General features: G+C 36.6%; 1 protein-coding gene across 2 annotated transcripts in view; it reads right to left on the bottom strand.

The window, feature by feature from the left end:
* CNTN1 (contactin 1) overlaps positions 1-13,170 on the bottom strand; it is a 215,760-nt gene that overhangs the window by 74,915 nt on the left and 127,675 nt on the right. The window contains exon 3 of one of the 2 annotated variants that reach the window (XM_021545291.4): positions 2,607-2,750. The exons of the other annotated variant lie outside the window; for it this stretch is intronic. The gene's annotated coding sequence lies outside the window, so the exon portion shown is untranslated. The remainder of the gene's footprint in view (positions 1-2,606; positions 2,751-13,170) is intronic. 2 annotated transcript variants of the gene reach the window in all.

The following is a 13,170-nucleotide window of genomic DNA, read 5'->3' as shown; positions in this document are numbered from 1 at the left end:
ACAAAGAGCCTCTCATCTGAGCTGCTGTAAGTAAGCACTGCCTGACTGCCTGCTGCAGTGTATGTTTCTCACGCCTCCCCTTGAGATGGCTAGGAATGTGTCGTGGCCACTGGGGCCTTTTACTTGTCCCCTCTTTCTCAGAATACTGCCAAGATGTTCATTTAAGAACACACCTCAAACGGTGAACTCTCCTTAGAACAGAGTTTCAAGAGTGTTTTGATAAACTCATAATGCAAGAAAATGACAAGAAACATCACAAGAATATCTTCTGGCTCAGAAATTACAGGAACTGTTGCATGTCACATTTTTCCCATTTTCAAAGCAGAATAAATCCTTAATAAAAAGTTAAAGGCTATATCACCCTACAATTATGGCTGTTACATGAAAACTGTGCTCAGCAAAAGACAGACAACAGTTAAACACTGATTCCCGAAAAGTGATATTTAGAAATATTCCCTAGAAAAAGGCTCTTAGATTGCCAACAAACACATATGCTTACTATAGCTGGATCCAGGAAGAAAGATTTACTAAATGCCTTTACCTTCCCACTTCTGTTGGCACTAAAGTTTCTTCAGATTCTGTCACACAAAGGACATCTACAACTATTTCAGGCATCTATCTTGACCAACGTATGAACTACTGTGACTGTATGATTCATCCAGAAGACAGTGGTACGTTTGATCAAGAAATGACTTTGTATACTTTTCCAGCAGCCATGCCCAGACTGTGACATCTTTGTGATATAACACTGCCTTGCCCAAAACATTTGCTTCCAAATGACATGAGTAAATTGCACAGTTATGCTGAAATAATGCATATAATTAAATAGCAAAGAAACAGGAACTCTTTAGGGAACAACGGTAATTACACAGCAACTCATGATGATAATAACTGTGTTCAAGTGTATTGACAGAGGAGACTGTTAAAAGCACTGTGTTCTCTGACATTATAGTCAGGGATGGAAAATCCCTCCTCCCTCTCTTCAGCAGAATTTAGGTTCGATTTTGGAAAGATACAATGTCCTCTAGTTCTCCAAAAATCCCTTTTTGTTGGCTCAGAAAAAAAAATACTTTGAACAATAGCTCCAATTGCAGTAAATAAGAATTGTGTCAGTAAATGCTATAAATACTTCATTTTATTCAGAGACAAAAATATCCACCCTGCCAGGATTTAAATCCTTTCCCTACTCTCACTTATTTCGGTTGAGTGGGTTCTGTATATATAGCACAGCCATCCCTCCTGATTCATCTCAGCTTGTGGGTGAGAAGCTGTTTCACATCGCTCTGCTGAATTTTGGCAGAACTGGCTGCTATGAGATGAGACAGCACACAGGTTATTGCTGTGTGTGTCAGGTGGTAGAACTGTGCAATGTTACCACCCAGTTGCCCAAGGAGTTGTTCTGGCGTATCTGAGGTAGCAGCACTTGTGCTGGAGGCAGCACTGTGGGCTGCAGTGCTCAGGCAGCACAATCTACTTTTGCTCTACAGCTCTCAAACCTTTTTACTTTGCAGAGTGAGAGGGATCTTGCTGCCTAATTAAAAATCATTCCTGAACAAATGAACAGCCGAGTCACTTTTCTCGTCTGAAAAAGCAGAGAATGACTACATACCTCGACATACTTCCTTCTTCTTCCAAACAAAGCATCACAACTTTAGCAAACACATAAGACATTTAAAAAATATGTATTAAAATGAGAAGGCATTTAACTGCAACCATGCCATGTTTAATTACCAACTAATGCTCATTAACACACTTAGGTCCCTTTCAACTCTACCGCTTCCCAAAAGAGCCAGTCACCTCTACAGAGCCCTTGCTAGATTAAAAAAAAAAAAAAAAAAAAAGTTCTGGTGAGCTGTCTGGAGTGCAATCCCCAAAGGAGGTGGAAAAAACTGGGGCATTGGCTGCTGAATGAAAAACATGTTTAATTTTGAACACAGGGACCTGCCAGAGTGCTTCTGGAGGCTTGCAGTGTCTCATGATGCTTCATTAGGATGAGAGGTGTTCCCAGGACACAAGGGTAAAGCTGTCTTTCTATAGTATCCAATTGTAAGGATTCTTTATCTCTCAAAATGCACTTTAGGAAAATGTCTACATTTTCTGCCATATTGTGTGAGGCTTTCTTCGTATCTTCAGTGCCCTCTGTCATTTATTAAAGAAAAAAAGACACCTATTTTTGGGCTATGGAAGCAGACAGTGTTTTCCATAACCTCCCTGCTAAATCCAAACATGCAGATGACATCATCGTTTTGCAAGGACATAAAGCATTTATAAGGTAGATACAAAAAGAAATTACAAACAGCAGGTAACTGAAATCAGTTGAATAAAAATTTTCAAGATCAAAGGCAGTACAGATACATAATCTATCAGATTTGAAATCAAGAAGGGATAGGGGTAGACAAGAGACAGCAGGGCAACAGTAGGGGATTATTGTAGGGGTGAAGAAGAGACAAAGAAAAGATCTCAACAATACAGAGGGAAGGAATGCAATGTGGGACATGTAGGATCTATGGAAGATGGAAGCAACAAACCAACCCAAAAGGTCCAGTAGAAAAGATGGAGAGGGAAAGCGAAGTAGATATAGGTAGATAAAAATGTATGAGAATTACCAGTTGCCTCTGTCAGTAAATCTCAACATTTACCATGGAAGCGCTTTCCTGAACCTTGCTTGCCAAGGCTTTCAGTGTGGGAGCAGAGTGATTACTGCATCACCCCCGACATCCACTCCAGGCTCCAGTCAGGAACCCCAGGTGCTGAAGGAGAAGAGAGGGGGCAGAAGAAAGTGTTTAGGAGCTCTGGCATGGTACAGTTAGCTAGAAGAGGTACATCAAGATGCTTGTTATTATCCTCATTTCCTGGTATATTATGATAATTATAGACATTCAAGTTTTAGAATTGGTAGAGATTCTGTCCAGATTAGACTGTAAATAGATACAACAATCTCAAAGAAATATGTGGTTCTCTACTCTTTTTCAAAAAATGAATATATATAATTGCAATAATTCACTCACAAATTAACACAGTGGCAAGTTATAATCAGTCTTTTAGGAGTCACACAATACTTCAGCCTAATCAGTGTTTTGTATTTGTTTTTACTTCAGATTCTTTCAGTGTTTTTTGTAAGCATGTAATTGCTCATCGTCTTTATTTTCTTAACAGTTGGAATTTTCTTCTATGATAAGTAACTCCTCAGAAATCTTATTAGTTTGCTCAGTATGTAGAAACACCACAAAATGTTTAATTTAAAAAATATAATCATATACATTGCAAATTATTTCTTGTATCACTTTTTTGTCCTTTTCTGCTATTTTGGCCTTTGCAAATTAATTTTGTGATTAATGAACGAGTTCTGACAAGCTGGGTAAAATGTGCCATCAAAAAGGGCACTGAATCTTGCTCATAAGTCTGGCTTCTCAACCATCACCCACATACAATCAAATTTACTTCTGAAGCCAATACTTTAGCCACTAGCATTTATAGCTTTCTCTATTACTGGAAAAGTGATGACAGTCAAGTTCCTTGCCACTGCACAAATTTGTCTCATTCCAGTGGTCTGGGATTGCTGTAAGCAAAGTTCCAGTGCTCTTACAGCACTGCTGCATCTGCCGAAGATTTTAGGTGTTAGCTGGCTCTCACTTAGAAGTCCAAATGTGACTTTAGTTCCCTTCATAAAGGCTTGTAGACATACTTAATTTCCTTAAGATTTCTATAATTTTAATCCTTCTTTTTGACAGGTTTGTTCAAGTGGAAATGGAATCTCAAATCCACCACTCACAGTACTGCCCACTGGCCCAAACAGTCCATCACCAACAGTCGTGTTTCTAATATTTTCCACTTCATCTTATATAAAGAACACTCTCCCTTTCACATGAATGAAATCCAGCTAAAAAGCACATCAATTTGATAGCATAAGTAAGATACTCTTCTTGAACAGAATTTACAATTTCAAGGACAATATGCAACAACATAACAAAAAAGCACAAAGTTGGAGCAACATGCAGTCTAATTCTTCCCCTCCAATAACTCAATGTTTTTTAACTGCTTAAAGTGACAAGTAACCAAAAATAATAAAAAAAACCCCAAACATAGAATCAGTTTATTAATATATTTTAACAGTCTAAATTAGCAAGTGATTCTATCACTACTGGATAACTCAATCAGCTCTGTGGTTTTGCTGAATAAACATTGACTTGGAAATACAAAGAACCAGTATCTTGGAGGTAATCTGGAATCTAATACCATCTGGAATTAAATCTGGACAAATGACAAGGTAGAGAAGAAAGGATTTTTCAACTGCACCAGTAACAAAAGGAAAACAAAGGATATAATGTGAGTCCATTGCTAAATGGAGTGGGAATGCTGGTTACATGAGGAAGCTCAAAAGAGAGCTGATGGACACCCTTATCAATGCTGCTAGGAATTGTCTTTGAAAGGTTGTGGTGATCAGAAGAGGTCCCTGAGGACTGGCAGAAATCAAAGGCCACCCTGGTCTTCAAAAAAGTCAGCCTCACCTCAATCCTCAGAAAGCTATGTAGTGCCTTATGCTGGAGGCCATCTCTATCCACACAGATGATAAGAAAGCAATCAAGAGTAGGCAATGAAGATTCCTTAAAGGAAAATCACGCTTGACCAACCTCATAGACTTCTACAATAAAACAACTACTTGGATGAATGCGGGGTGAGCAGTGGGTATTTTCTGGCTCGACTTCAGCAAGGTTTTCAACACTGTCTTGCACAATATCTTCATAGTAAAACTCCAGAAGTGCAGGCTGGATCAGTGGACAGCGAAGTAGATTGAGAACTGACTGAACAGCAGATCCCACAGTATCATAACAAGTGGCACAGGGTTTAGCTGGAGTCCTGTCACTAGTACTGCACCCAGTATGGTTTAATGTATTAATCAATGACTTGGATGAAGATGCATCCTCAGTAAGCTCACTGACAACACAAACCTGACAGAAGGGCTGATGCCCCAGAGTGCTGTGACAGGTTGGAGACAGACAGAGAAGAATTGTCTGAAATTCAATGAAGACAAATGCAGGTCATGCACTTGAGGAAGAATGCACCAGCACAGGCTGCATCATCCTTCCCATTTTCATTATTTCTCTCTGTTTTGTCTTTTTGTTATTTTGTCCTCATAGTTCACACAACTAATAATATGTCTTATTTTTCTTATTTGCATCCACTGATTCATTATGAATCAACATTAATTTTCTGCCCTATAAGAGCCTCACAGCTCAGCTAATCAAAACCTCTGTAACAAAGGGTCATCTGGTAATACTATTACAAACATATTTTCAGGAACCTTAGGTATCTTCTAATTTTTGATAAGCTCAAAAACTCATCTTTACTATTAATCATTAATATAGTTCAGTTACTTTTCTTTAGGCAGGTGCAAAAACATAGTTTTGAAATACTTTCAGATCATGAAGTCTTCCTTAGTGGTATTTACACACTGTCTTTAATTCTCACATCAGTCACAGAGGGTCAGACAGTCCCTATCCACACTGTTTGCTCTATCAGCAACTGGTTGCTCTTTTTTCTAAGGTAATAAATAAGAAAAAGATCACTTACTACTGTTATAACTCACAGGCATTACTCACTTTTCTGAAAGCTTGCTGTAAGGGCTTTGCTGCTTAAAGACTGCCTGGTAAAATATTTCAGCAATAAACCTCCTTCCCAAGCATCCCGCAGAACAGCGTACTACTCTTTTCCCATACGTACAAGTAGCTTCCAATTGTGTCTTAAAGACCAAGCAGTTTAAATTTGACTCCAAGTTAACCAAACATAGCCAAGTATATAAAATCAGCATGAAAAAACATCAGCCACAAATCCAAACAAATATCCACTACTAAAACTGGGTATTCCCTCACGGTAACACAGATTTTTAAGCTACTTTGACCAGTTACATTTAAGGGACAAAACACATTAACTTCTTGAGAAAAATGAAGTATATAATTGATTTTTTTTGAGCTTTAAATTTTATTAAAGTTTATAAAAAAATACTGATCAGAACATCATATTGAAATTAAATCTTAAAGAGATCCATTTCTAAGTAAAAACAATCACTTTGTTTCAGAAAAATGAAACTAAGACTGTTTAAAAATCTTTATCATGCCCTTGGCATTTTCATTTGATTTTTACATTTTCTTGAACTTAGTAATACATTGTTATTCATCAGTAAATGGAGATACTGGAATGAATCATGTATATTCAATAAGTTCACAGCAGATGTATTTATAATAAAAAAAATAACAGTTTATCCATATAATCTGCAACTCAGGGCACCCTATAACATACTACTTATTATAAAGTCAAAGACAAGCTCAGTGGGAAATTTCATCTTCAAAATGCATGTTTCCTAGCAACTCTCTTGAAATCAGAGTAGCATTTTTTAAATTTACATCAATCACTTGGAACTGTTGAGAATACTTAAAAACATCTCTTTCATCCTATGAATAAACAGTTTGAATCAGACTAGCAGCTGCAAAAAGGAGGAATAGGAAAATCAATTCAATGTTTACTAGAACTTGCTGGTGGATTTTGGAACAATACATTATTTGTGCCTTTTGGTTTTAAGCTTACACATTTCAGAACAGATGTTGGTGAGACCCATTGGTGGTTTTTATAGGTTTGAGCTGCCATCACCATTTCAAAGATCCTCTGTGTTTTAAAGACTACTTTTCAAGGATACATACTCATGAGGTAGGCTTAGCTGTACTCCGGAGATTTTAGCAGACAAGTAATGGTTTCATTCTATTGGTTTCATGACCTACAACTAAAGCACTGTTTTTGTAGTCTTCAGATTTTTGGGAAGAAAAAAAAAAGAATAAAACTAATTTTTTTTGAAAGCTTAGTTTCTTGCCTCCTAATTGTCAGTTGATATTTTTCATACATGAGTTACCTATCAAAGCCAGGAGAGCCTCAGAAACACACAGCATGTACCGAAATCTCTCTTAACACTTAGTCAACAAGGAGGGACATGAGGACATAGACCAACAGATAAGCCTTTGGAAATCCCAGTGCCAAAACCACATAAGAAATCATACTTTCCCAGTGATACTCAGAATCTTGTGTCAGAGGTCTGAATGGTGGCAACTGGACAAGGGGCCACAGACTACAGGAATCCATGTATCCATATATGCCAGCAGCTATGGAAGCTGATTGGATATGTTGGTGTGGGTGTGAATGCCAATGTGGGATTGCCAGCAGTCATAAAATAGCCAGCAAGTACAGCAAGAGCCTTGGGAGCAGGTACTGGTGCTGCTGTCAGCAGCTGGGGACAACAGGGCATCCAGGGCCAGGTCCTGGGCAGGCTGGGTGCCTAAGGCAGCTATGGCAGGGAGGGGTCCGGGTGTGTATGCACGTGTGCTTCCACTAAGGGATCCACCCGGATCAGCCAGACAGCCTGGGGCTCTTGGGGCTGCTTCTGCTGGTGACTCTGTGGCTGTAGGTGGCCAGCCACACACAGCTGTGCATGCACCAGGAGCTGCTGAGCATCACTGCAGGTTCTCACAGGCACGGGGAGCTGCTGCAGGCTCACCTTGCCCAGGCAAACAGATCTGGCAATCCCCCCCAAAAAACAACCAAAAAGTTCACTGAAATGCATCTGATGCTGAATTCCTACAATGATGTGAAAGATAAGCTCCATGAGATTGTGTTTTATATTTGTAATGCAATATTTTTGAAAATGCCAATATTTTACCTTTGAAATACAATAATATATGTATATGAAGTATGAGAATATTATAAAAAGTATGACTAATCAGTTTAATGACTGAATGCAGAGAACTCTTTAAGATCACTTCTAAGTAATAGCAGGTCTATAAATATAACCAAAAGAGAATAGTTTGATTTTATACATGCAAAACATTCTACTTTACTTTTTATACTTGAATATCAAGACAAAAACAAAAACAAGCAAACAAAAAACCCCAAAAAACCAACCAAACAAAAAAAAAAAACACACACAAAACTCCAAACGTAAGCAGGTAATATGAAAGCCAAAAGCCTATCTATTGACATGCATGAAAATATTAAAATATAGAATGAAAATATACAGCAAAATCACAAGAGGCAGTCACCAATTTGCAGGAATGAAGCCTAGAAAACTTCATTTTAGGGATCATGTTCCAAGTTTCATATTTTAGTGTCAAAAGATATATTTCAGTATGTAAATAAATACAGCTTAGGCATGTCAGCCACAAAAAAAGACATTTCTCTTTAGTTAACAAGGTTTCACTAGGAAGTCCACTTCAATCAAGTAATGTCAAATATTAAAAATATTTTAGTTGATAATTATTCTATTGAACATAACATACGAGTGTATTCTCTCACAGATGCTATTTCACTAAGGTGATAAGCCAAGAAATCAAAACAACCTCACTCAAAAGCTGCTGATTTTAAAGTCATGCTGTCACATCTTGCAGCTACACTATGTTTTTCCATGCAATGGAGTCCCACCGACTCAGTTAAACAACTGCCTACAGGTCCTGCACAGCTAATCTGTATTTACTGCATTTCTGACATGGACCTGACATGGCCTCCAACACGGAGGCTTTCCCTGTTTAGGAGTTTCTCACAAAACAGGTATAATGAAAATGGAAGTAAATTATACCTGAAAAAGATAATTCTTTCAAAAAAGGAATTCTACCAGTTTTGAATAAAAGCTCTGACTTGAAAGTATGGGAAAGTATGTAGCAGTGTTAGGGTTCTGTGCTTACTACTCCTGTTTTTTGGCATTGAATAGACTTCAAACGTATCATGTCTGCTTAAAACTTACACATTGAAAACACACTGAAATTTTATTCATTTTCCCTATTTTGACCTAAAGTAGGTCATAATCTCTGGCCAAAGAAAAATTCTTCCTAATTCTTGATTTCCACCTTCTGGATAAACAACTATTATTATTATTATTATTATTATTATTATTAGTAGTAGTAGTAGTAGTAGTAGTAGTAGTAGTATTGGTATATTTTAATTTTTCCAATTATTTAGGTTTATTTGGGGGTTTTATATAACCAAAAATGTTCAACAAGCAAGGTTGGTCATTTAAACTGTACTGTTAAGTACTAACACAATATTAATGTTCTGATTTTTCAATGTCTGGTACCACAATTGAAGCGCAAGAAACCCATTACCTAAGAAAAATCATACAATCACCTGCAGACATTGTTCTATCCAGTAAAAGCAAAGTAATCAGCATATATTCTAATATCTCTGGTGATATGCTAGAGGTTCTACAAATTATGCTTTAATCCATTAACTTTTACAAATACTTTCTATCATGCCTGCCTTTGTCCTTCTTCCTTGACCTTTTCCCCAAAGTGCTCAACTTTTCTTAATTGATTTAATACAAATGGATAGGCATGTAAGGTACTTTTCATGTTCAATTTATTTGTAAAAAAAACTTGATAAAATTACCCCCAGATGTACAGTTGAAATTACAAGAGAACAGACAAAGTGTTACTCACAGTAACCAATACTAGAAATTAAATAGCATCATTACCTTATTTGGAATCTCTGTGCTTGCATAGGGATGGAGAGATGAGAACACAGTTTAGCATGTGTAAAATATTTTAAAAGGCTATGTGAAGGATGATGCTATTTGTAGTGATTCAGAACTGCTGTATATCACATTCTGTGGTCTGCTAATGCATCTATTGAACGAATCATTATAGCAACACAAATGTAGCAATTTAGAATTTCCATTTCACAAAATATTACAATAAATCACCTTTTAAATGTACAATGTACAATGTGTGTTTCTGTAACATTCTTTCAGGGTATTTGCCTTCTTTTGGTAAAAAAAAATTTACAATTTCCATTACAGTATGAACAGTATGAAAAAAATCTTCTAGTGGAGAAAATGACTATAAAATATTCAATATACACAATTAAACTAAACAGACATTTTGCATCACAGTTTTACAATCGCCTTTTTCTTCTTATAAGAGAGTAGCTACAGAGTAGCTCTAGGTCACAGCACAGATAGCTTCTGTGCTGGTGGTATAACAAAATCCTTTTATAAGACATTGAAATTTGACAATAAGTCAATATTATCTTAGATATCTCATCTTATATTACTATTTGCTTTGGTAATTTATTTTAATGTTGTAATCTGACTTTCCTGTTATAGCAAACACAGAATTACAAAGGCAATTTTGAGGAGCTAAGATTTCAGTATTTGTGATCCAACACATGATCTCAAGTCCAAGTTTTTGCAGATCATTCTTTGGACTCTTCAGCAGAAACATGACAACGACAGGAGCATACAGTCCTTTGTCATATGGCATACTGGCACTGAAGGATTTAAGGAGAAACACAGTGGAGCAAAGGAAATAGTATGATGGTTTAGGACCTCAGGACCAAGGATAGGGTTTCTATGGGAATAAGGTGATTCAGATTATCATGAAAAGATGAGTTTCGGAAGATATGCAGCAAAATTCACTGCAGGAGGCACAAGATCCCCTAATAGAGCATGTACCAAAGAATTGAGAAATAATGTACATTAATATATCCCTTTCTTGTACATGAGAATTGAATAAAAGATTTTTCCTGGTTTACATGGGGAAACTCCCCTTTGTCTATGACTACTATAATATGGTCAAGAACAGATTTTTTGATACAGACAAAAAGAAAAATTCTCTTCATCTCTACTCTCATATTTGACACCTGAGACTACAGTTGAGGAGATTATTTCAGACACTTTGCTATATTCTTCAGTAAATTGTGTGACTTCAGACTTATCTCCATGTCTTATCAGAAGAAAAGCAATTGAGAAAAAACAAAGGATAATTTAATTCCTTTGCTTACCATCATTCTTCCTCTGTCTTGATGTTTGTTTTCCAGTACACAGTTTGAAGAAAACAGTCACTATTGGACAAGTTTACTATTCACAAAATATTATAGTGCTGTGCCTATAACATATCGTGTCAGATTTTTTTCATTAAGTGCTCCTGTTAACACCACTATTTTATGCTTTATGGCATATCTAAACAGTATTTCTTCTAAGACATCATTAATATATTTTTTTAATGTTTGTAGTTGGCAATTTGAATTTATCTTGCAAAGAGTGTGAACCTACAATGAACACCAAATGCATCTGAATCAAATACAGAGAGAAATGGTCAGATGATGGTTCTAAGTGACCAGTATCAAGAGCTTTTGGACTCCATTATGTTTTAAAATAAATTGTGTGAGAAATGGGTTTGTAAAGGAATCTCAAAACCTGACAGAAAGCTCACACAGTCTTGTACATCTGTATGCAAACACTGAGATAAGGTGTGCTGATTGAGGAAGGCCATGGAATAGAGGTGACATTGTTGAGAGGGAGACTGAACTAGAAACAAGTTTCAACGAGTTTAAAAATATGACCTTACAAAAAGACTAGATATTTTAAGAATTAGAATGGTGAAAGATGCATTGTAGCAGGACTGTGTAGGTAAAAATATAGGTGATTGGTGTTAGAAGTAATAACAGCATTGTGTGGCAAAAGTTAATATGCTGAAAAATATTTATAAGATATTGTAACCAGGAAATAGGTTGCCTTCTGATGGACTGGCATTCATTTTTACATCTCTTGTGTCTCACTATTCATCAAGACTGATAATGGAATAAAATCTTTTAAAATGCCTCGCAGTCCCCCGTCTCTGTTAAAGCTGGGAAAACCAACAAAAGCAACTCATCCAGCGTCTCATAAATCTTATTGAAACCATCTAGCTAAAGTAAAATGAAAAAACATAATCATAAATTAATTCTTAGGAGGGTTATCTGAAAGTGATCATCTGCTGCTGTGAAACAATTTAATGAATTTGACTAAAATCTGTAAATATTTTGAATAACTTTGTATTTAAAGCTGAATATGTACCTTGAAGATGGTTCTAAATGGGTTTTTTGTGTTTCAATCACCAACTTTTTGTTATTGATTTGCACATTTTATTTTTCATTTCTTATGTGATGTACAACCCACTTCTCTTCCTAATTCCCAACAGACACAGGTTAGATGTTACAATAACATTTAGGTGGAAGAAGTCTGACAGCCCTTGTTAACAGCTCTTACAGCAGGCATTGTAAAAGTTTCCTTCAATTCAAGAAGAGACTTTGAAGTATGTATCTTTGAGTCTATGTTTCAGGGTCACTTTGACACAGGAAACTTCCTTTCTGATGTCTTCCCTTTCAGAACTGTATTGATGGTTGTGCTGCCAGGCAGGCACACAACTGCAAGATACAAACAGAACTCTGAAGTCTTGGGTCTTTCCCATGTAATAGTGCCAAAGGAAGGACATGGAAAAAGAAATTACAAGAGGAGGTTTTTGACCTGTTCAGCTTGGTAATACTTGTCATTTGGAAATAAATGTTAATTCACCCCTGGTATAACTTCAAATGAAAAAAGTCTGCTTTTCAAAAAAACCCACAATTAACAGTAAGTACAAAGCATCCACAGTGTTCTTCCATGCTTAGAAAACCAAGGCATTCAGTGCAAAAAGGAATAAATTATGTAGGTTATAAACCAGAATTGGTGCTCTCTGGACAGCAGCAACTCTGACAAACATCTAAGGGATACAGTGGACAAGCAATTTTACTGGGGTTTCCAGGACAATGCTATAGCTAAAAGAATTGTGTGACCCTTAGGGATAAAATTATTATGAAGCACAATTATCATGTGAATTTGCTTGTTAGAAATAAGCAAATTTGCTTGGAACTAGTACAACTCATTTGTGAACACTATCAATAATTGAGATGATGAAAGGTATTTATTTAAAGAGACTGAAAAAAAAAAGAGTATGGACAGATATAAAATATACATATTCCTTATGGCAAGAAAAATTGCTTGTTCATCCTGTTTGGCATACCAAGGAGATGACTGAGGAATATCCCGGTTACAGGACATAAGTATGGCTTGAAAATATAGGAGACAAAAGGGTACCATCTTCTGGAGAAAAACATAATAGAACCAAAAATCTGGAATTTGACACTGGAATTACTTAGATGGGATGCATGGTAAAATTTTAGCAAGGCATACAGCAACATTCCCAGTACTTTAGGTCTTCAGTAATTACTGAACACATTTTGCAAGGTAGAAAGTCCCAGCACTGAGGCAGCTGACCACAGTGTGACCTACCTCAGAACTCTCACTGCCTTTCAAGACCTCGAGCTGCAGACAGAAGGCAG

The sequence above is a fragment of the Lonchura striata genome, chromosome 1A, assembly GCF_050655825.1.
Source record: "Lonchura striata isolate lonStrDom1 chromosome 1A, ASM5065582v1, whole genome shotgun sequence".
NCBI classification, from domain to species: domain Eukaryota; kingdom Metazoa; phylum Chordata; class Aves; order Passeriformes; family Estrildidae; genus Lonchura; species Lonchura striata.
The sequence above is the reverse complement of the archived record's forward strand: the minus strand, read 5'-3'. Positions and strand labels throughout refer to the sequence as shown.